At 39.8% G+C, this 25,589-nt stretch overlaps 1 protein-coding gene across 1 annotated transcript in view; it reads right to left on the reverse strand.

Moving 5' to 3' along the window:
- The window catches only part of COL8A1 (collagen type VIII alpha 1 chain), an 85,545-nt gene extending 68,378 nt beyond the window's left edge, over positions 1–17,167 (reverse strand). Inside the window, exons 1-2 of the mRNA XM_072350833.1 lie at positions 17,076–17,167; positions 1,313–1,443 (exon numbers count right to left, since the gene is read on the reverse strand). The gene's annotated coding sequence lies outside the window, so the exon portion shown is untranslated. The remainder of the gene's footprint in view (positions 1–1,312; positions 1,444–17,075) is intronic.
- Between the last annotated feature and the right edge of the window lie 8,422 nt (positions 17,168–25,589).

Consider the following 25,589-nt stretch of genomic DNA (forward strand, 5'->3'; position numbering starts at 1 on the left):
GCCTGAGGCAACTTTGTTAGAGATACTAATAAGAATCTCCCTATGCACCTACATCTGTATTTTTCCCTTCTTCTCTTTTCTGCGCTGGTATTTATATAGTATCACATTTACTTGAACATTACCTAAAACAATTAATTATTTAAACTAATAGCATATATATATTTTTTCTGATTCAGTTTACCACAATTCAGTTACATTGGTGTGCATTTCTAGAAACTTCTTGATTTTAAGCTACAAACTACATCTTACATTGTGAAAGATGCACATTTCTACTAGGGCAACAGAGAGAATGCTGCCAGTGTCTTGACTACTGATGTACAAGAAAAGGAGGGGAAACACCAAAGCTGTGTGAGGGTATAAATCTTTATGAAAATGTTTGCTGTGTACCCTAGTTCCAAGACTAATTGCATCTCTGCATTCTTAGACAAGATTCAACAGAAGCTACCTCCTATTTTTGGAATACAGCTTAGTGAACTGATGTCTCCTAGCCTGCACCCTAAGCTGCATGTTCCTGTTGCTAACTTTGATCGCATCAGTCCTACACTGCACGATTGTGTCCTTGGGAGGAAACGTGATGCTGCTGGCCAGGGACTGGTAAGCTCTCATGAATGCAGCTTTTCATGCTGAGTGAATAATATTTACAAAATAACCTGAAGTAGGAACATCCATCTCACTAAGCAGAATCTTATCTCAGTGTGCAAGTGCCTGAGAAGCAGATGATCTCCCCAAAGAATATGCTGAGAGCTGGCTTTGGACATGTAGGAGTTTTCTCCTCGTCTGACTTAGGACAGATACTTTCACGTAGCTTCTTCTTTTTGTCTTAGAACTTCTGACAAGATTGATTCTTTCAAAGCCTACAATTTTCCAAAGGAAACAAAACTTTGAAAGACTTAATTGTTCCAGTATTACACTTTTCTCTGTGTCCTCAGTGACTTTATCTCTTAATGCCAGTGTATCACAAAATGTAGTCTCTGACATGTCCCTAGTGGTTGTACAGTTGTCTTCTGACAGGCCACGAATCCAGAATGTTGCATCTATCATGTCAATATTCTATTTACGAAGGGGTAGGAATGGAGGCTTCCAATTGCTCTCAAAACCAAAATCCATGTGCTCATAATGCATTACTGCTAAATTTGTAATAACAGATGGGGCTCAAATCTGCCTGTCTGGTAGTGAAAGTGTCAGTGTTCCAGTCTTTTGGGCCGACTTATGCTATACTTCACAGCAAAATGTTCTGCCCAGAAAAACGTTATTGGCAGGGAACAGAAGACTTCTGTAATGCTTAAAAACAAGTTGTTAAGATGAAAATTACCTCAGCTTAATAGAAGAGTGCTTCACTGAAGCTGTTCTGATATCGAGACTTGACATCCGGCAATGAAAAGAACATAATAGTGCTGAGTATCAAATGTGAAGGGCTCTGACTGTCTGTACTTTCTTCTGTTTCTGAAAAGGAAGGAAAGAAAGCATGTATGTTAATAATCTTCAAAATATTCAGAACATCAGAGAAATAGTTTTTACTGTAGTTGAATAAATAAACTACTGAAAGTTTATTTTATTTTTCTGTTCTAATATTTTTTGAAGCAATCAAAAGTTAAACAGGAGACAGAAGAGAAAATTGTGTTTAAAACTGTTGCTCAGGTTACAAAGACACCATGAAGGGCTCACATTTTCTTTTATTTCATTTTTATGAGTAAAATTTGTCTGCATTCCCACATGATGCTTGTGCGTAGCTCTGTAATTCACAGCAAGCTGTAAGTTATTTTCTCCCCGTGGACTACTTTGTGTACTACAAATAACGACTATTCAACGATTTGAAGAAGTGATAGCTGGAAAAATGAGGGTGAAGACTGGAATCTTTCACTGTAGAGTGACACAAAACCAACAGCAGAAAACAACAAATCGCATCAACCAAACCCTAAAACCCAAGCAGAATTTTTTTCTCCCCCCCCTCTCATAAACGAATAACAGTCGACAGTTCTGGAATGTGCACTCCTCTCCCATGAAAACATTTTTCCGCTCTGCCTTTTCCAAAAATCAAAAGTTCAAAGCTAGACTACTGCACATTATAAAAGAACAAATTTGCCATGACACTTAAAGACATGAGTCAGTGTATTCAGCTTTCTTGAGGCAGGAAGGAGTTATGTTTCTGGTTAAGGCAAATTCTGAAGTAAAGAAATTAGTTTTGTAGTTTTCTGTATCTCCTTACAATTATTTATCCAAGTAGATAGTCTATTTTAATGCACTTTAAAAAATTTAATTCATGCCCTGTTTGTCACAGTTATATTAACTGAGGATTACATCTCTTCAGAAAGCAAAATATTAACATTCTTATTATAGAAATGAACGTATGCAATCACAATCACTAATAGTATTATTTAGTGTATCGGTGGCATTACGGGAGCCTCAGCTGCTTTTCTTTACTATAAAGGGTGCTGCTTTTGCTCCTGAGAATAGCACAAACAAGGTGACAAGCATGTATGTAGAGGACAGAGACAAAACGAGGTGGCTTTGGACTACTGTGAATAAAGCAACTTTTATTTGGTTTAAAAGGCATATGATTTTGCGTTGTCTTAAGTGTGAGGTGCACAACCCAATATATCAAGCAGCTGAATTGCTCTATGTAGTTTTTGAAGCTGTCTAGGAAACTTGGAACACCATTACCATTTATTTGGAGCAAGTGGCTGACTCATTCGTCTGCCTTAAAAAACTCTACTTCTGTTCCCGAGTGAAGCAAGACGGATATTCTAGAAGTCACTCTTGTTGAACAACAGGAGAAGTGCAGAAAGTCACGGAGCTCCTGCTAGTATTGAGCCCAGCTGTTTCCAAATGCATATTTGATTTGGAGCATGTTAAAGGATGCAAACTTCTGCTTGATAGCTTTTATGTGTTCAGTTCTTTCAGGAAGATTGGCAGTGCAAAGTCCGTGGTTTGTGGCTGAGACAGGCACACATTTGGGGTTGCTGGATCAAAGGTCTGGTCTAGATTTACACCTTTGACACAGAAAGTTATGTTTGGTAGGATGGAGCCAAAATCGGGTAATCTTTGAGCCTGGAGAAAGCCAACATCTGAAATGATACCCAACAGTCTGGGTCCACCATCAGGATTAAATTTTCCCTTATTAATATATAAAGATTCTTACGATATTCCTTACAAACAGCAGTGCTCAGCAACTGTGGAGAAAATACTCTCAGACTCAGGGACACTTAAAATTTCTATTTTTGAGCAATATAGCCTATCTATGAGGCTATAATTTCTACAGCTACCTCTCTCTTCCTGTTGCTTTTGTAAGATGGCATGAAAGAACTGCAACTGGAAGTTACACGTAGTCATAAATTCTCTTTAGCCTTTTTATAAACTCTAACGGATTGTGCCATTTATGTTCGTTGTGCACAGGACTGTAGAAAATGAAGGGAAATTTTGGGAAGCATGTTTCTGGTAAGGATGAGTTCCACATGCTTATTTTCAGGTGTATACATATACCGGTGTCAACAGCTAGAACAACAAGGCTTCTGAAGAGAGCAGTCTGCATTAGGTGAGATGCTCATTAGGTGAACCATATTTTGATAACCACTGCGATAAAGACAAAACAAAAGCAAACTCCAGTAGGTAGACACTAAGCTAATTTAGTTTTTGGTCATCATGCATTAAACGCAATTATGTGGCAATGCCTTTACAGTAAGAGGGCAGTCAATTTGTGACAGCCTAGAAATGATGAGTATGCTTGCTAGCTATGGGCAGATAAGAGAGAGAAGAGGATTTCCTCCCCTTTCCTCTGGAGCTAAGCATAGTCCTTGCTTGTGTACTCCTTGGTTTGGATACTTGGGCAATGCAGGCAGTAATACCATTTATGTTCTGAAACAGGCAGAGCCACAGCTCAGCCAAGCTTCAGCACCCGCCACAGTTATAACTATCACACAGGGCAGATATGTAATTATCTGGCCCGTGCTTCCGACTCCCACGTTATGCAAGTGAGCAGGAAAGAGACTCTCACCAGAAGTTAGCAAAACTGTGTGATTTATAACACTGGTGGTAGGTGGAACGGAGGAGACTGGAACCAAGAGAGCCAAATATTTTAAGCATCTGCTACAGGCCTGTGCCAGATGCAGGATACCAGACAAGATGTGCCATTTGTCTGTTCTTGAATGGAATTTCCTATGTCCCTAATACCAAGCAAACTCTGTTTATTTATAATATAACTCCTTCTGGTTTTGGAGAGATGATATACAGCACATTTCATCTTTTCACGCTCACAATGATATTTAAACACTTGAAAAGTGATTTATTTAGCTGTATAAATTCAGTCAGGCTTGGCAATTGTTTTGCTTTGTCATGGGTAAATCTGTAAAGGCTGGCAAACTCTTCAAGGAGGCTGAACTGTGTAGTTTACAGAAGTACAGCTTTCCATAATGCCGGTCTGGGTTAAGAATGAGACAGAAGTTCTTTTAAGACCTGCACCAGTGGGCACTGGTTTCAAGTGACAACCGTCATGGGCACAGAAAGAAAAAAGCAATTCTACTTCTTTGTGGTTATAGTTAATAATTATTTCCCAAAGAAATCAGCAGTAATTTCAAAGCAAAACTTTTTTTCTTTTTTCTTTTTTTCCTCAGGATACATCAATTCAAAACTACAGCTCTTTGTTGAAAACAGATGTATTAGTTGTAGTTTCCATGTCCTGGAGGGAATTTCTAGACAAAATTAGAGAGAAACATAACCTTCCCTGAGTAACAGTATCTCATAAGGAGATCAATTACCTGCAGGTTGAGTACCCCAGTTTGTACAGTACTGCTTTGTTGATACTGAAGACACAAGCCCCAAACTGCTCTTAAGACCAGGTAGAAAAATTGGTGCTAGAGTGATTGAAACTGTAAGGAAAAAACAACAGCCCTGCAGTAGAAGTCCTTGGCTCCAGTACAGGCCAAATGCAGGGTCATTCTTCATAAGCTTTCACTAACATTTGCACCCTTTCCTGCCAGTGTGGGTACCTTTGCTTGCTCTGCTTACAGGCTCACCAGGCTGGGGCTGTCACACACAGTGGGTTTCTCCCGGGGCCATTTTTGGTACCTGAGCTCTATTGCCACATCCCCTAGTCCTTTTACAAGTGGACTGTGTTGTGCTCACCTTGCTGGTTTCCAGACTAAACACCTTTTTTGAACTGTTGCTAGATGTTGTGTTAGGAGGAAATAACAACTAAGACAGACTTGTTGACCTGGGCCCTCAATAGGAGAGAGAAAAAGGGACAAGTTCTAGTCTCGAATTTGCTGACAAATATTGAAGGCCTACAGAATTACTAATTGTAATCTAAGTTCTACCAGTGGTGCTGCCTAACACTTTCTACATTAAAACACATGCAATTAACTCCCTGCATAAACATGCTGCATGAGGTCATCCCTTTCTACCTCAGTTTTACCATTTATAAATGCTGTAAAACTTGCCTGTGGTATTGCTCTGAAGTGACCGTAACTGTTATTACAATAGTAACTGCAACAGATGTCAGAGTGAAGTGAAAGCACTGTTGTTTAACAAAGTGTAGACCACAGCCATCACTTTCTTTGATTCACTACAGGTATGAGACCCCACAGAGCAGGAAACAAATGCTCACACTTGCTTCCAGACATAGTCCTTTATTAGGACAGTATCCTTACTATTTTTTTTTTTCTCCAGTCAAAGGTTTTTCCAGTACACGTAGCTGTTCCTAGGTTCGGCTAGAAAAGATGCAGCTGCATTTTTTGGCTTACATAGCTTGAGTTCAGTCCTAAGCAACAGCTTAGTCAGAGCTGTTTTACAAAACTATTTCTCTGTGAATGTTTTCATTCAATAGTCAGCGTATGATATTTTTGCTTCTTAAAGCCACGACAGACTGAGTGCCTTATCTTCTTATCAGCAGACTGGTTAGAGACTAACTTGGGAGGTGGTCTGAAAACTTGGGCCAAAGATGAGGAAGTACTTAATGACAACTTGATGCTGAGATGGGGTCCAGCGATACTCAGCCCAAAAAGCTGATGTTGAGTGACAGCATCTCAAGTGGTCAGCCTGGAGAGGAATTTCTAAAGTAGCTTTGAATGCATGGCTTTGGAGAGTGTTGTCTGCAAACAGGCCTCAGGTGAACATAGTATGAGATGAAGGATCCAGACTACCTTTGGGTGTTCTGTCTGCCTTCACATTAGGTGATTCTCAGAACCTGGAAGCATGTCCTTGCTTGAAGTTTAGGACAGTCACAAGCGTAGCTAAATCATACAGCCGACAGAGACTCTTGTAAGGAGGCTGCTGCTGCTGCTTCCCACAGAGGTACAGTCCAGCCAAGAATAGCATGTGTTTCCTCCTCTGCATCTAGCACAACTGCAGCTAAGTGGTTGCTTATGTTCAGAAATGAATGAAATATTCCACGAAAACAAGAAGCTTCACTGACTCGACCACTGCTTCTTAATAATTACACAAAATACTTCTGTCTTGCCCAAGTGTGCCTGGCTCTCTAAGGATAATGGAGACAGCAGAGTGTTTGGATAGCTGCTGTTTTTACTGAAGAGCGGTGAGGGTGTGCCTGAGCATGTTCACAAGAGTTTTCTCCCTGAAAGAAATAGGTACATCTGGAAAGAGCATAATCCAGGTTGCCAGACTCTGGCAGTGCTATTGGGAATAATCCCTTCTCAGGAAGGTACCGAAATGTGGCTGTCTGGTTTGCCCACAGGTATCTGGGCATTTTTCTTGGCAGGCATGGGGTACTGGCAGTTATTCGGCATTTTGATTCCTGCCCCAACTAGTGCCTATTCTTTCCTTGCTGAGGATGGAAGGATACGCCTGTGGTTAATTCACTGGCCCAGGCATTAAGCAAAGTGAGGTCTGTTCAAATTTTCGTCTGCATCCTTGGCTGGGTCACTTAAGCAAGAATTTTGAGAAATGCTCAGCACCCACAGACAGGATCAGGTTGTTCAAAAGCTTTCTGCTTCCATCAAGGCAGTGGCCAGATGATCAAAGGGACTCTTCAGAAAAACTGGCTGCGAGTGCCGTTGTGAGAGTTACTGGGTGCTGAGCACTATTGAAAATCTGGGTCTAGTTGAGGTGCCCTTGTAGGAACTGAGCTCTCCCACCCATCTCCATCGTGATGGGAAGACACTTGAGAATCTGACTTGTCACTTGGAATACTACACAGCAAATTTCTCTGTGTCTCAGTTCCTTCTAAAAAGAGAGAGAGGGTTGCCAGGGTGCTTGTAAGGATAAATTCATTAATCTACTGTAGGTGATGTTCTGCAGTCAGGAGAGGGAGGTGAAGTGTTTGTAGCGTCGTATCTTTCCCGACATACCAATCATCTATGTAAGAAGGAGTCTGATAAAGGGAATAGAGCAGGATCCAGGTATCAGCTTTGCTGTATGCAAGATTTACAGGCCGTCAAGTTCAGGAGCTGCTGCTCTTTATTTGCTTTAAACTCCCAAGAGTGAGTCAGGGCTCCGCCATGCTAGGGGATGTAACAAGGAGATCAAAATGACGCACCTTGAAAAACCTTTGCGTCAAACAACTCAGGGCAGGCAATTTTCTTTGGAAAGAAATGATAAAGCTGTTCCGTGCAGCTGTTTGCCTCCTCCCTGCCTCCGAATGCAGGAGTTTTATCATTTTCTTTCATCACAGCAGACAAGAAGTGTCTGGTGGTTCATGTGGGAGTTTTGGTGTTTTCGGATTTCTACTTTAAAAGATCGGCTGCTCTCCTTATAGACTGGATACCCACATACGGCATTATTTTGGGGCTTTCCTGGGGTTTTCCAAGAACCTTGCCTTTGAAATGGGCGCTTTAATTCTAGTTTACTTTTAAATTCACAGTGGCCTCAATTTTGTCTCCAGATGGGAGAAATCTGAAAGGCCCCGCACCTCCCGCTGTGCGTGCTGAGCGGCCCTCTCACAGGATGCGACATTTTCTTTCCAGCTGACAGAGGAGCTTCACCTCCCTCTCCTCCCCCATTTTGGCCTTCCAGTACTGTCAGCATCTGCGCGTGCTAATGCTGCCCAGATCCTTCTCCGAGGGGCACTGAGGGCTGGCACGCAGAAGCAAAGCCCCTGGGCTGTATATCCCAAACCCAAAAAAACCTCAAACGCATTGTTTCCATAAACTCTCCTCAGCTGACTGGGCTGCAGGGAGTTTCTGCGCTCCTCAACCCTCACCCCTCCTTTTGGGAAAGGGAAGGGCAGGCTCCACATCACTTTTCTGACCGCCCTGTGGGAAGATGTGGCGCTGACCCCACCATAGCACAACAACGGGAGACAGAAGGCGTGAACATAACACACAGGGTCTGATTCAGCTGGCAGGGGCACCAAGCAGGGCTGCCTGGTGCTCTGGCCCTGCCCACAGTGCACTGAGAGTGGGATGCCCTGTTGCCATGCGATTGCAATTAATGGTAGTGGGGACACCCTGCTGCTGATGGGATGGGTTGGGGGGCAGGTGCTTAATGGCCACTTATGGCATTTTCGACAAAAGTAGGGTTTTCATTGTTGTTTTGGATTATTTGGTGGGGTTTTTGTTTGTTTGTTTGTTCGGTTTTGGTTCCTTTTTTTTGTTTGTTTGTTTTGAAGTGCAATCTAGCAGGTTGAATCAGCTTCACAAAACACCACCTTGAGAGCAATGGGGCTTCAGGTATGACAGTTCATGTCTTTTTGGAGGCCTCAAAGACATTTCATATTTGAGCGGGCTGAAATGTCTGTCCCTCTGGTGCTGGGCAGCAGGGAGAGGAATGCAGGAAAGAGAGGGAGGGCTGCACCCCTCTGAGCCCCATGTGCCCTGTGGAGCAGCAGGTGAGTCAGCCTCAGTGGCGGCTAAAGGAGCAGCTTCTGTTCTTGTGCATGTGGTTAGAGCACCTTCATTATTACTGAGGGTTAAGGCTGGATGTTGTGAGCATCCCTCACACTAAAATTTTGTCTCTCAGTACATGTGATGAATTGAACACTGAAAATATAATAGACTTCCACTTGTTTATTCTTCAGACCCTTGTTTTCCTGACATGAGCAGTTAATAGAAAGTTAAAAGCAAGAGTAGCAGAGAAAACATCTCTGAGCAGTTGCAAATTAAATTTGTTTAACTTGTGTCTCACAGACCTTTTGTATTGCGTTCTTGAGAGCATTCAGCATACGAGTGACAGATGTGATGTTGAAAATAGGATGTTTCAAAAGGAGAATAAAAAATATTCATTGCAAGTTAATACTGAACTCAATGAAAGGCAGTTTTCGTGCTCCAAATTTGAATCAAAGAGCCATCTTGCTCTGTCTGTGGAACAGAGCTGTGCCTTGAGAGTCATGTGCCAAAAAGAACGAGTTGGTTAGGTTTTAGATACTGCTTGCATCTTGTTTTAGACTGCTCTCCTGCAACCAAAAGGCAGTGCTTGTGACATTACAAAAGCAGAGCAGAGTGGATTTCCTTTAAACTAAAGCTTTGAAGTCATCTGATAATTTTATACCAGTACAAAAATAAAAACTTTACTGCTGGAAAATGAATCTTTAATCAAATACCAGGCTTAGATGCTGACATACACTTTTATTACTGGGATATTATGAACAAAAGTTTTAGCTGTGGCTGGTAATGCAAGCTTAGAGAGTAATCCTAAAATGCTTTCTGTGTTCCCTGAGGTAATGCGTTATGCTCGGATCCCCAGAGATAATAGTAGCCTGTAGGAGTTCCTGAGAGCAAGAACCAAGAAAGCACCCCTACAGTGACAACTTGGGTTGTGCTGCATAGACCTCCTAATGTCAGCACAGGACTCCTAATGCCAGCTGCAGGGATTCCTGTAACTGGCACAGAGCATGCAGCTACTGTAGAACTCTTCAGTGGGAGACAGAAGCTGCTGCTACAAATGTTCTTACAGCCAAACAGTTCAGACATCTCGCCACCCAGACTTGCATGCAGCTTGTATGCACAGTGGGAACTCGGTTCATCACCAATACCTTCATTCTTCACTGGAGCCTATTTCTGGAGCTATTTTGTCAGGAAGGCCAGAGTAAGGTGGGACAATCCTTTTGATGCATCGTCAATTCATTTAGGGAATTAATAAATAGACAGGGTAGCTCTTGTGTGCTGATGCTCAGCTTGTGAGTTCTAAATTACATAAGCACTGAGCCTTGTCCAGCAACCTACAGCAGCACCTCACCAATCATACCCAGAACAAGTATTACAGTCTCAAAATACCTCCAAGAGGAGCCTAATAGCGATTACAGGCATTTTTGAAAGCTCAGCTGGATTTTGCTAAGCTCTGCCCACCCTCAGCAAAAATCTTTTGATTCATTGGAGGGTTGTGCTCTGTTTGAGAGCTCTATTTTTTACTTTATTTTTTACCCACTTTGAGTTGACCAGAATTTGGCTTTGGCCCTTTAAATCCTCCTCCCTATCAGTTCAGCAACCGCAGAGGCAGTTTGTTACTGAAAAGAAATCTAAGAATCGGTTTTGGCCAGCATTGTCTTGGAAAGTTCACTTTATTAACATGCTTTTGGTTTTATTTCAAAAACACTTTGACAAGCACTGACATTTTTGGAACCAGTAAAGCACAAGAGACTTACTCCTAAAGGCCTAACTTTGCATTTTTCTGCAGCGAACAATGTGATGTGCTACTATGGTAAATTCAATTCAAGCCACTGACTGAAAGCAAATAAGTACTGAGTGTTGTCTTTTTTTCCTTCATTTTCTAAAATACGTTATGTGTGACTGCTAGTGCTTGTGGGGTGTATTTGCTTAACCACTCTTAGCTTATTTGCTTTTTATCCACAGTGCAGGTGACAGATATCGGTGTTGGCAACATAAATTTCTCCTGCAAGCCTGCTTTTTTTTTCTCAACTTTGACCTAAATTAACTACTTTCTGACTTTTTTTTTTTTTGCTGAGCTTTGCCAAGAGAGGTCCCAGTTGTGTGTTTCATATTAATGTCCATCATCTGAGAGTTGGACTAAGTTCACCTTATTCTTTTGCTGGGAAATATATGAACACTTTCTTCTTTTTTCTTTTTTTTTCCTAAAGGCAAACTGAAGGAAAAGTTCTGGTCTCTGAGCTACATAAAAGATCCTTGTTCTGATATTCCACATTCACTGGAGCTCTGCATGTGGTGGGAAGAATGGAGGAGCAGAACAGAGGTAAGCCCTTTGCTGGCATAAACAAACTTGACTGCTAGTTTCTTCAGTGGTAAGCTGATTGCAATTGGTTTGAGCATCCCTGGGCCCAGGGCTGTGCCATCATCATTCTGTCCCACTGAAAATTATATCAAGTAAATGAAAGACAACATAAACGTTTCCATTTCAGTGACTGTATTGCATTTTATGTATATATGCTGTTGCTTCACCTCTTAACACTGAGTCATGTTAGAATGTTGATTTGCTTTCTGGAATTTTAATTTTGGAAGTGGCCAAATGCTTTGCTTGAAGGACCCTGTGCAACTCCTCAGTGTACCGTATGTCCACTTCTTACTCTGAAATAAGAACACAGCAGTATCTTGGTCTAGAAAGAACAGTTCCTTTTATAGTTAGCAGGAAACATGCTGCAAATGTTTCAAAAGTCTGACTTGTAAAATATATTTGTTTTCTAGTATGTCAGACTGTTAGTTCTGACTCATTCTGATTTCATAGTATAGATTTGTGTATCCTATACACTGCTATGAGAAGTTTCCAGGAATTTAAGTGAAGTTGGCTACCTGACACAAGAGCTTTTTACTTCTAGTGGTATAGATGTTTATTTAAAATAATAATAATAATAAAATCTCTCTTAAGTTTGCAATATACTTTAGTTTTTCCATTTCAGTTTTGTTTCAGAGAAGCTGAATAAATTACACACCCTGTTTCTCCAGTTGCATAACCAGAATATGTAGGCCTTTCCTTAAGAGAAAGGAAAAGATTGATATAACTTATTTTTGTGCTCATCTGTTGTTGGGTTTTCTTTTCTTTCCTTGTGGTCTTCTTAATACCTCTTCTTTCCTTCTTTCTTTCCAATTAGAGTGTTCTTGCTGTGAATATTTCTGATAACTGAACGTAATGAGCACAGGTGTGCTTGTCCTGAAGAGGTGGAAAAAGCAAGGAGTGAACCTGAATGTAGAGTATGATACATAACAGAATGATGCTCTTGCTGCGTAATATTAAGAATGGTGTAGCTGCTAGGATGCTTGTAGAAAGCTTCTTACCTCCCAGGAACTCCATATTATTTTTGAGTGCCCTCATGTTGAACTCAGTATAGTTTCTGATGAGACCCTATGAAGAATGATGTCCACATACGTGCATAGACACCACAGTCATCAGTTTACCACATGCACACAGCACTGGGAATAGAACTTAAGACCTTCGCCTCCGCAAACACAGCTGCTCATCTGGCTGTGGGCTTTGTAGCCAGCAGAGGGAACTGATAAACACTCTCATAGGGCTCCTTTATATATAATTTCTAACCAAAAGAGGGCACTGATTCTCACTCACTCCATTACATGTCACCCCTCAGCAATTTCACCTGCCATCCAAGAAGCAAGAGACTTATATTTGTCTTGCCTTTGCTACGAGATGTGGGCTTGCATGAAGATTTAATAATCAAAAGATGTCCCTAGACTGCACAGTGGTATTAATCTCCTGCGGTGCAATTATGAGACATGAAGTTCATTACAAATCAAGACAATTACAGAAACACATCCAACATTTCAGGAGTATGGGGAGACCAAGCACAATTGCTTACTGATGTGTCCAAAGAATAGGCACAGTTATTGCACAAGACCCGCAAAAGGATTCAGAACCAGGACTCATCATTATCTTTTTAAACTCATTACTTTTGCCGAAGCAAAATACTTTTAGCATAAAGAATAGATCTCACTTTCTTCTGGAGGGAAAGCCACAATAAGGAAATATACATTTGATAGGATTTCATGTCAGTGAAGAGGTAAAAGTAAGAAACTTCTGTACAGTTAAATACAGATATTTGTTGGTTTTAATCAAAGACAGAACATGCCATCACTATGCTTTTGTCTTCTCTTGTTCCTCACTGCAGTAACTCCACTGAAAACCAGTGCTCTTTTAGAAATATGACACCAGTGAAAAAAAAAACAATTATCTCTCTGGTGAAGGAAGGAATCCATGTGCAAGGGTAATTGAAAGGCCAAAAGAGTAAGGGCAAATACGGGGATATATTTAAAGCTCAGCAATAAAACGTAATCCTTCCTCCCCTGAGATATATAACAGGACAGAGAGCGAACGGGCTGAAAATGCTGTGTTGCAGGTTTTCTCACTTACTTACAACAACTGTCCTACTTCTACTGCAGGTAATACTATGTCAATTAATCTTTCCCCCTCGCCCCCCCTACTAATTTTCCAGTTGCCTCTTGAGCAGTGCAAGCTTTGTGGTAACTTTCCATGTAGAGGAATGATAGACAAGACCTCCAGAAGCAAGTAGGGCACTTACTTCAGAAATCAAGAATAAGCATGTGTTAATTTTATTTATTTATTTATAATGCAACATTCACAAGACCAGTCTTGTGTTACCAAGATGGCATTGTTACAGTCAGGTGTTGCTGCTTATTCTGGTCCATGGCAGTGAATCTGTGCTTGCTCATTCTGACAAGAGTGGGCTAGTCTCAGGTAACCATAGAAGATAAGAAAAGGGAGGTCATTTGATTATTTATTTGTTTCTGTATCTATTTCCCCTCCATGGATGACTTTCAAATCCTGGTAAGGGGGTTGCAAATGATTTCAAAGGAAGATCCAAAGTGTTAGGATTGAATTACCTCTGTTAAGATGTGGCACTGAAATCCTCCCTGCTGTTCAGCCGTATGGAAGTATGCAAAGACAGATCAGCTGCAAAGGGGTGTACTTCATAAGGCTGAATACAGAATGAAGCTTGGGATTAAAGTACTGGACTGGAACCCTTAAGAGCTAAATCTGACTCTCTGTTCTGCAATGAATTTCCACTGTGACCATGAGCCAAACAGTCAATGTATTTGTATAGATGGGCATCACTTTCAGTGCTATTTATTTCCATGGAAACTACAGCAGGTACAAAGAACACATTCACACTATTTCATAGAGCAAAGTCTCAGATACAAAATACTATTTTTCAACATAGTTGCCAGCATTAGTTTTGTATTTTTGCTAGTGAGGAACAGGAGCTTTCACGACACACTCGTAACTATATCCACCAGTAGAGGTGTTGATGTACTCTCACTGTTGCTGCTGCTGAAACATACCATCACCTCACATTCACCATTTGGACTCCATAAATGTTCAGCAAGTGTCGATTAATGACAATGGGTGACATTTTATTCCCACACAGAAGAATTTAATGATACACCTTTGCTTTATCCACACGCCCACATCAGATGCCATTTTGTCAGAGTGTACCACTTCTGCCATCTGCCACACAGCAACAACATGTGAGGGAATGTTGGTGGGAAGGTTTAATTTCTACTGCAATACCACCAACATTCACCTCTGATGTTACGTACAACATAAAATAGGAGACAGTGCTTTTGGGGCAGCCCTAAGAGTGTCAGAATGGCCAGAGGAAACATATCTCTGCATCACAAAGAGGCGGTGAAAATAAATCAGTGTAGATCAGAATGTCTCAGAGCCAGTGGAAACAGCAGGCCACTGACTGAGTAGTTCAGCCTTCACAGGTATAACTTTTTCAGGCATCTAGCCTAGCATTTGTAACAGAAGTAGGAATTATGCTAGTAATTTCACTGAGTATTTGTGCCCTAAAGGAACACCAGAATAAAACAACAACTCTCAAATGCCACCACCAAGAGAAGTGGCTGAGAATGCCTTCTGAACACTTGGCTGGTCTGTAGTAGAAAATAAATAAATAAATAAATTTAATATTGTGGTCATCACTCAAAAAACATACACATATATATGTGAATTCCTTTTTCTCCCACTGAATCTCTTTTTTTTCTTATTGTGGTTATAGGATTATTTTAAAGTGATGATGTTTTTATCTTACTATCAGTACATTTTGATTTTAAAATAGGAGTTTCAGATGAGCACATAAGTCAATAAAGGCATTTCTAGACACCTAAGTACTCTGGGAGATGAGCTGGTTACAGTTTCCCTTCACTCCCTGCTGCCAAGTGATGCTCAGCCGAATGATCTATTCAGCCTAACAGAGAAATTGCTCAGAGGAGATTCTGATCTAAATTAGATACATTCCTTTCAGTGGAGTTTTCCTAATATGCCCTGCAATCCATTTTTGAAATGCCAAAACATCACATTTCACAGCAGGCTTTAATAAAAGGTATTTTGCTATATACACATTTCTTGTGGCAAATGAAATGCATTTATATATATATATATATATATATATATATATTGAAAAGAAATGCTCCAATAGAAATTGATTTATCTGTTAAAGTTCTGTATGAAAGTGGAGGCTTCACTGCCAGATTTTAGATGTAAATTCTATATGCTTCGCACTTAGAATCACATATCTGTGCTTTACAAAAGGTGCATTTTTAATAGATGGAAGGGGGGGGGGGTTACTATAAAAACCCAGTGTTAACTAAGGAATTAGGGTTATAAGGAATAAACTTTTATAGCTTAAAGACAGAATACCTGTTATAGGAATAGAATCCAATGATTTTGCTCATGTTTTCTATAGGCAACTTGCATGGATTACCTGGATGCAAATGTAGTTTTCCTGTAATCCTGCTGTAGAAAGCACTGTACTTTGTTTTGAATAGTTACTACTTTTTTTTTTTCTTAAGCAAAGTGACTTATGTAATCTTCCAGGCAAGTAGCTGAAGGCAATGTTTTCTTTTCTCCATTAGATACAACAAATAACATGTAAAATAAAGAGAAGAATCTCTTACAGTATGCAGGAAAAGGCCTTTTGAGAAGAGTTCTGCTGATGTTGTACAGAGTTGTAGCTTTAAAAATTCCAGCTACTGTGAGTACAGTTATGCGTGGAGATCATTCTTTCTTAGAAAAGACTTATATATTTGGGGAAAGAACAACAGAGGGTCAATTTAGGAAGAGAACTGCTTGGCTTTCAAAAAAGAAAGCCACATGAACAGCAGAGTGAATTACATATAATATAAACAAACTATTTACAGTCAGCATGCACTGCTTGCATTCAGTAGTTCATGCTCTCTCTCATCTCAGTAGTTCATGCTCTCTCATCCCTGAGCACTGTAGAAGCATTCTACAATGAGGATTGATTTCTGTGATGGAATTTCTTTAAGCAGGTGACTGTTAAAAGTGCACTGACACAACATGAGAACACTACACAGTAATAGAATCATCTCTGGGAGAATGATATATGAACAGAGGGGAGTGCAAACAGTGTTTTGAAAGCACTTATATTTTACTGTTTCAACTGTTCAGCAGCTGTCTGCATGAGACAGTTAACTGCTCCTTCCTGTGGCATTAGAAATACCTACATGGGCAACCTTGATAAAATGCAATTCAAACTGATTTACAGATTTCATAGACAGAAGAGGTCTGTTCCAAGAAGCAGAATTTTGCTTGTGAAACATGTCCTTTAAGCATATTTGACACCATATAGCAAACTCCATTAGCCTTATTACTGTGCTCCTGTGGGAGCCTAAGTTCAATGATATGTTTTTTTTAAAGGGCAGTGAAACCTGTGAAGGTGCACTTCATTCCCAAAACTGTTTCAGTCTGCCTCGTATATAACAACAGTTATAGTACTAAAAAGATCCTTTCTTGAGTCAAGAAGTTTTTGACTTATCACTAAGCTATTTTTTTTTCTTCAGACCTAAGGCAGCTCTAAAGTGTACTTCCCCCCCCCCCCCCCCCCCCCCAATAACTTTGACTGGACTGAGACTACTGAGAGGGATAATAAATTGTTAGGAGTGGTCAGAGGATACTAATCTCTTCAAAAAAGCCATCAGAAAGGGAGAGAAGACCATTTCTCAGCCACACAGTGTTTCCCAGCAAGGTCTGTTTTTATTTCATTGCCACAACAACAGATTGTTACTAACTTAACTGTCAGATGACACTACATCTTAAAAAAAAGGAAAAAAGCAAAGCACCCTGCCAGCACCACCCAGCAAGGCAGTGCTAGAGTTCGTTCACATTAAGACTTCCTCACGATAGCTGGTTAGAACAGAAACCTGAAGCAGCGGTAACCTTACCTTGAGTGCACAAGATCCAAGGAGAGAAGATCACTGGTTCAAAACAGTGGAAGGCTGAGAAAGTGCTCTGATCAGCTGCTGGTAGCATGCACTTGGCTTTTATGTGCAGGTGGGAGGAGCTGCTCCCTACGGTAGGTGGGCAGTAAGGACAGCAGGCAGACAGCCTTCAGAAGGCACTGCACAGTAGGATTTTGCTCTTTGGGGACGGAAGGAGGGGGGAAAAGCAAGCTGAATGGCATTCACAGGAGAAACAGTGTTGGATTTATTGGTTTGTTTTCAAATAGTTTAGTTAACTGAAGATTTTCTACTGTGTTTGTTTCTCCGATTCTGGTGCATTATTCTGGTTACAGTTATAATGCTACTAGGTCTCAGTCTTTTGGAAAGATTTTTACCTCAGTAGCAATCATAGATAGTAACACAAAGTAGTTACCAGAAAAGCTTGTATTTCTCTTTCTGAAAAGGAATAACTACGAATAAACAGCTTGCTTTATATTCAAAACATCTATTTGATCACGGCTCTGGAACCCCTCCTACATTTCTCTCGTGCACTGCTACCCAGCTTTTCCTTGATGCAGCTGTAGCTTGTTCCATCTACACACTAACTTTCTAATAGTTCAGTTTAGTGGTTTCATTGTTCCGTGTGTCTGAGTTCTAAACAATTTTCCCAACTGGTATTCTCAAAAGGCAAATGTAGCCAGAAAGACAAACCAGTAGGAATACACATTCCTGGTGGTTTCTTTATAAAATTATTCATTGTTCATTTTAACTCATTCACTGCTTTTAAGGCATGGGAGAATGGGTGGCACAGCATCCAGACACTGGCTTCTGGAGGTGAAACAGACAGCTGTACTCGTCTGGAATACACTGATTCTGTATTTGCACTAATTTCTGAATGAGCCATTTGGACCCTTGTTGGTGTTATTTACCATAATCCGTGAGTAATGTCTGTGTCATTTTGGAACATGCGTGAGTGGAGAAAGCCATAAAGTTAGAACAGGGAGAGGAGGACAGTGGTGTGAAATCAAGGGTGAGGCTAGAGGTTCATCCTGCTTTACAATCTGGGCAAGACCAGGAGGAAAATGAATGGCAATCTGAATTTACAGAATGAAGATAAGCAAGACAGTAGCGAATGCAATGGCGAATCAAGTGTAATACATGCCATTTCTTGCACTAAAGGGCCAAAGTGATCACCGTGTGAAGAGTTATGAGATTCTTATAGAACCTTGGCACTTCTGTCAGTATTCTGAATTTGTTCTTAGTGGTGGACTCTTGTGTCTGTTTTCTGTAATCTGATTATATATGTTATTATAAGTCTTACTAGGTATCAAGTCCTGAGACATTTATGCTGGGAATGCAGATTAATTCTTAATACGGGCACAGGTTGAAATTCACATTACTAGTTTTCTTCTCCTTTTCTCTAGATTATAATAAGCATTTTTGAAAAAAAGAGTCATAGAATGGGTTGAGTTAGAAGGGACCTCAAGGATCACCAAGCTCCAACCCCCTGCAGCAGGCAGGGCCACCAACCCCATTTAATACCAGGCTGCCCAGGGCCCCATCCAACCTGGCATTGAACACCTCCAGGGGCAGGGCATCCTCTGGGCAGCCCATGCAAGAAGCACTGAATGAGTGAGTTGACCAGGCTTGCTTGCAATTCTATTTGGTTTTGTCTACCTACAAATCACTTGTATATCAGTGTTAGGTGGTAGAAATTGCTGCATAACCATGATGATGCAGGCTGAGAACAATAACTGACTGGTTAAGTTGCTAAGGTTTCTGTGGTATCTGGTGGCTGTTGGATTGGACAACTATGTTCTTGCAACTAATTACCAACAAAAGTCATGTTAATTATTCCTGCAGCACTCAATGGATCTTTATAGTTCTTATGAAGAGATGAGCTCTCTGAAGAATCAGTTTGATTTTAGGAAGGCTACATTAAGTAATGACAGCAGAAATAGGGTTATAAAGGGTGTGAGTTATAGCAATAAGGTTATGCAATAATTAGTTCAGTCATGGGCAATTTGTGATGGTTTGATAGATTAAATAATGCACATAAACTGGGATTATACTCATCTAACATCTGGTTGGTTATGATCTTACAGAAATCTAGGTCAAGATTTTCAGAAATTAGAGAGTAAATATATACCTAAGTCCTTATTTAATGACTAATTGTTACTGTCTCAAAATTGCTGGCCTTTCTCCACATCCCTTTTAGAATCAGTGGATACTTATTTTAAGTTCAATACCTTCTGAAGGTCAGGCTATTTTTTTTTCTTGGAAACAAAAACATAAATGTAGAGGATTATCTGTAGAATTATTTTATTTAAGCTTCCGACCCTTATCTTCAGATGCTAAGTACCACTTTTTAAAAGTGAGTCAATACTCAAGTGAACTCATATGCCATTGGCTGTGCACAGATGATTACACATCTGGCTGCATGGCAGACTGACGGGTAACCTTACCTTCTAGTACTTACAGAAGAGAAGAAATAAACAAGTTTTTCTTTAGTTCTCTCCTTCAGGCAACGTTAAAGCACTTTACAAATATTAAATTTAAATAGATGAAAAGTATCAGACTGTGTTAATGATTGTTAAAGCACTACCATGGTATAATTATATGGAAGCTTACCTGATAAGACTAGAATGTTAGGTATAGTCGTGTATTTACCTAGTCACTGCACTGTGTTGCTCTTCCACTTTAATGAGTTTTTTTTAGTAGATGAAAGCTTTACCAAAAGCTTGGTGGGAAATTTTATTTAGTTTGTCACACGATTAAGTAGATTTCAGGGCATACTGCCAGGCTATACAGTAACATCAGTGTGGACGTGTCTTGTCCCAGTGACCAAGAAAAACATTCAGCCCGTCTAAAATGGTTATATCCTATCTATTTCTTAAAAGCAAAGTTATCCTTCCATGAATACTTTCAGTGGTGTAGTCCTCTTGCTCCATTCTTACCCTAAAATGTCCAGATTGGTTTACTATTCATTTCCAAGAATCACTTGGAGTAGCCCATGCTTTTAGCACATAAAAAATCCATATCATGCACTCATGTTATTTTATAGTAGGTGTATTATTTTTGTACAAAATGGAACTGCTAGCAAGGGAATCAGCTTCGTGAAAGTACCTTAAACTTGGGAAGAGTGTTTTACCATGCTTTTGGGAACTGTACATGCTCAGCTAAGAAATACTTTGTGGTGGTTCAGAGAGCAAGACCATCTGGCATAATTCAACTGACCTTTTTGTTGTGGCTCCACACAGAGCTCTGTGCAAAGTCTCTTGAAATACATTTAAATTCATTTGGGAACTCTGAACTCTTCCAAGAAGGGCTGGAGTGCCCTGACACTTTTTTATCATTTAGCAAACTTGGCAATGATCCTATAAAAGAATTCCCCCAGGCAGTCTTTGCAGCTTTCTTATGGCATAAGTGTTACTACACAGAGTATTGGTATAGCCAACAGTATCCCTGGAGCACGTTACGATTATGAGACAGATTACAGCTTGCTAGTGGGGACACAACTTTAACCATAATTGCTATATTTCTGAAATCACATTAAGTATATTTGCTCTTCAGTCAGAGTCTTCTATTAAATTAAATTTGGTTCAGCACACAAACTGTATGGTAAAGAATAATTATTAACAGAGGTGGTTAAAAATACAGCTGTGTAAATGAGAGATATTTCACTCCAGATCTTTTAAAAATAGATATGCCAAAATTCCTGCATTAATTCCAATAAAAGAACCAAGTGATTAACTCCCAGTTTGAGTGTTGCTCCACTGAAACAAATGTAGCTGAATGTTTTGGCTGTGGATGCCGAATGAATGAATGTGCATTGATGAAGAGTTTGACTGTGGGTAAATCCTAATTCATGTGGCATTTCAGCAACAGCTCATGTAGGTGATTACTTGCTGTTTGGTGGTTGTGTCGAAGGAGGAAGGTCTCTATCCACTTAACTGGCATGGCTGGCATGGCAATGGCAGAAGATGAGTTATTGAGATCAAGTTTTCAACACTCTTGTCAAACACAAACCAGATAGAATTAGTCAGATCTCCTAATATAAAGCAGGATAATATAGAAATAGAACCCTAGTGTGGTACTCTTCCAACTTTTATCAATACGTTTAAAACACCATAACTTTAAAAAATAGAAAGACATGTCAAAGTTTCTTTGTGACATTCTATGATTAGGTAGTAGAAAAATACTCTGACCTGCTCATAGGTAAACTTCTGTTAATCTACACCACCCTCATGGAAATGTATTCTTCTTTTTATTTAATTTTACTGTAGGACATAAGACATGAATGATTTCTCCTCTTGATCAGCAGTGTGCTTTATTAACCTGTTGTTTCAGGAAACATTCTGTCTTCTGTCGTGCTTCCCATCATTGTAAGATCTATCCAAAGTCTTTCCAGTGTATTTAACTTTTAGAGAACTAAATGTGGTTGAATTAAATGAGTCACAGTTTTTATAGAACATTGTCTATTCCACGGTAAAGATTCACAAACCTGGGGGGAAGGACAAGGGCAGAAAGCGAAACATTTTCAGTTTATATTCTTCACGTCATGAAGAATGTCTGAATTCCATTTTCAAATTTGTATCCATAGATTAAAGAGTCGCTTAGGTGATCTGGCTACAAACTGTTGTATGGCATTCCAATGTAGGATGCAAAATCAGGATACATTTTTAAAGTGCAGGTCTTGCATTCTAGATAAGCGTACAGCAAGGTCTGAGTGTGAGTACAGAAGCAGCACCTGCCAGCCTCAACCAATGTTTTCACCTGTTTGACAGACTTAACCACATAACATGATAGAGACAGAGTTAAGAAAACTAGAAAGAGTTAATACAGAACACTCTATAGCCATAACTGACGTCATTCTGAATGTGTCTTACCTGTTTAGTATTGCGTCCATGAGTGAAAAGGGAATGCAGTCCAACACTGCTATTATTTGATCAATCCACCCAGCTAACAATTGTTTGTGTTGTTCATGTCCTATATTTACTGACTTCCTATGTCTGAGGATCAGCTCTGGGGCTTCCATTGGGATACACTAGCTGATTTTCATGCTCACCATATCATTTTGATAAATGAAAAAGAAATGCTTATTAGAAAAATAATGCTTATTATCTTGGCAATGTTTGCTTAGACTGTCTGCTTTTCAGAAGGTGTATGATATAACATAAGCTAGATTTAACATATGAGGGTTGGAAACCTACTGGCTGGGGTGCGTTTATGCAGAAAACATGGGAGAGTCTCGATACACAGCAAACTGAATGTGAGACAGCAGTGGGCCCTGGCAGCAAAGAAAGCCAGCACTACCTTGAGTTACAGGAGCAGAAGCATAGCCAGTAGCTTAAGAAAAGTGATCATCCCCTTGTACTCGGTTCTCACTAGGCTACATTTAGAATACTATGTTTGATTTTGAGCCTCCTGATGTAAGAAAGATATCAGTGAACTGGAGTGAGTCCAGAGGGGTCAGAACACTTGATCTGTAAGAAGAGACTGCAGAAGCAGGGCTTATTCAGCTCGGCCAACAATTGGCTTGGAGAGAATATAAAAAACAGTGGTCCCCAGGTACCTATGGCAGGTTTATTGAGAAGTTGGAGTAGATCTCTTTGCAGTGATGCATGATAGAAAGACAGTAGACAGAGCAGGTTTCTTGGTGAGGCTGTGCAGCCTCCATCCTTGTAGGTTTTCAAGAACCAACTGAACAAAGCCCTGAGTAGCCTGTTCTGACCTCATGGCTGACCCAGCCTCAGGGAGGGCATTAGACCAGAGGCCTTTTGAGCTCCTTTCCAAACGAAATGAATCTGTGACCCTATGCTATCAGACAGTAATACTAAAACTTCTCACCTGATACTGTGGAAATGTTCAGATTAGTTGATTTTCAGTTCGCCTGCTCTTAAGAGACTGAGGCACTGGCCCAAAGTACGATCAAAGTTGATAAAGTGTCCATGTATTTAAATAGAGGCTGTGTACGTTTCTGAAAAAGAACGCATTGCAAACGAAGGTCTTAACTTTCAATGTATGAATGGGGATTAAATAAGACTTGTCTTCAGTTCCACCAGAATGTGCTTGGTGGCAGTATTATGCATTCTGTGTGTAGATTTGAGTATTTTTCTTTTAAATACGTTTCCTGATAGTTTATTTAATGAAGCCAAGTGGCATGCATCTTGGCTGTAATATATACTCTTTTAAATCTCTTTGCCAAAAGTTTATATAGCGTTTTTATTTTATTTTATTTTAGGAAGCTAATTTGTGCTCTGTTTCAAATGAAATATAGCATCCTGGGGAAAACATGTTTCTGATCAGAGGAAATATTTGCTACACTGACAGCGAGATTAACAATGGAGTGAAACGGAATTTGAATTAAATGTTGGTGTTTTCTACTCCAGCTCTACTACACAGAACCCAAGCCTTATTTCATAGATATCGCTTATTTTGTCCCTATACAATTCATTAGTTTCGAAATGACAAACATTTTTTGCTACCTTGATTACATCATTAATACATTCTTTCTCCCTCTGCACCAAACAAACCTTCCTGCTGAGACAGGATTAAATTATCTTCATAAAGCTGCCTAGTATTATTACCATTAAACCATAGGAACCCGAGTCTGAACATCTTAACAGTTTTGGTTGTGTTTTTTTCCCCTGAAAAAGTGTGTATTTGGTCATTTTCGAAATTAATTTTGAAGACTGATGAGTGTTTTGAAACTTAAAATATCCCTAATTGTTCTGGAAAGGAACAGTTTTCAGAGAACACCAGAAGCACATAATAACAATGATACACACTTCATTCAAATTATATCATGTTTTAGTGCTGGAGCAGACAGTATTATTTGTGCACAGAATACCGTGTCAAGGAAGAAGGTCAGCTTTCGTTCTCAGATGTGCTGTTGTACCATTGTACACAGATACGACTGGTAGTGCTCATACGATTTCAGTGGATTTGCTTTTCATTCCTTTAGTTTCTTTTTCAGGCTTCTTTCTTTGCTGTAATAGATCGGAGCATGGTCTGTGAATTGTCTAGCAAAGACTCAGCTTGATGCCATTTGCAAGTGTTTCATCAGTTTCACTATTTTTACTATACATAAAGTTGTAGACAGTCATATCTTTTGATCTTTGCTTCTTAGTTCAGTGCTTCCATTACTCTTTTCTAGTGCAGACCTTAAACCATGCTAATTTGTTCACAGGAACAGTAAGAGTTTAAAAAACAACAAACCCACAACAAAGTACTTCAATGAATATCTGAAAGAGCAATAAACTCTGCAAGCAAGTATTGAGTTCACACTAACATGATGATTAAGACAACGTTTGAGTGATCTGTTCAGCTCGTAGCTCAGATTTGTCATGGAAAACCACTGAAATCATTACCACTGGGCAACAACTAGATTGAAAGAAGTTCTAGTATGAATTGAAAGCTTTCCATCACTCTTGGTGGAAAAATACCAAACTGAAGTAAATTTCAATAATCCTAATTATTTTTTTTTTCAAAGTATCAGCATATCACTGAGTAAAAAATTGCTTACCAGCATGTTCCTCAGGAGGAGGAAAGGAATATAAAATGAGTGCTTCATGACACATTGGCACTTTTTGCATGCATTCCCAATTGTTACTTGGCACTTCTGCACTTTTTTTTTTTGGTGTGTGTTTCATCTGGAAAAAGCTCTTTTCACTATTCAAAACACTAATGGGAAAGAGTGTGTAGAAAATGATCGCTTCTATGTATTATGTTCTGGACAGTCAAAGGCATTTTCCTAACTGTAGAAATTCTGTTAGACAGCTCCTTAAAGTTTAAAATAATCTCCTTGGTTTAACTTGTCTCCTTGCACATCATGGGTTCATTCTTGGTGTGTTCATTTGCGCCTACTGAAACTGGAGGAGTTAGATAAATGTGGGTTTTGTTGTTTTTTTTTTTTGTTTGTTTGTTTGTTTTTTCTTTAATTTAAATCCATACTAAGCTTTAACAGCCTTTCGCTAACGCATTGTAATGCTGTGAGTTATACAAGATGAAAGAGTGATGAGAGAGTAGGCTCACCACCTACTTAAAAAGGGCCTTTTGCTTTTATGATGGTGGTAGTAAACTTGGTTTTCATTTGTGTGCTCCTGCTGGGTAGACTTCAGTGGCAACACAACAACCTGCAGAAAGGGCTTCCCTCTTCTCTGATCTCCCTTTAGCCTAGACATTGAGTGGAGCTGTAGTGAAACAGAAACATACTGTATGTGATTAATTAGAGAATTCTTCCCCTAGTGCAGACGGGTTGTGTTACTGTCAGAGATGAAGCATCCAGAACTGTCACAGCTTCACAGCAGGAATGTGCCTCCTCTATTCTGCAAGTAGGTGAGTAGACACTACATTCTCCTGTGAGAGATTCATAGACCTCTGCTGTGAGTCACTGAGCTAACAGTGCAGCGTTCTTGTACCAGAATACTTTTAGACTGTTTATCAAACTACTTCAACTACCAGTTTCCAAGCCAGAGCTCAACGTTATAAATGTTTTAATTTATAGAGAGGTTG

The sequence above is a fragment of the Excalfactoria chinensis genome, chromosome 1 (genome assembly GCF_039878825.1).
Source record: "Excalfactoria chinensis isolate bCotChi1 chromosome 1, bCotChi1.hap2, whole genome shotgun sequence".
NCBI lineage: Eukaryota > Metazoa > Chordata > Aves > Galliformes > Phasianidae > Excalfactoria > Excalfactoria chinensis.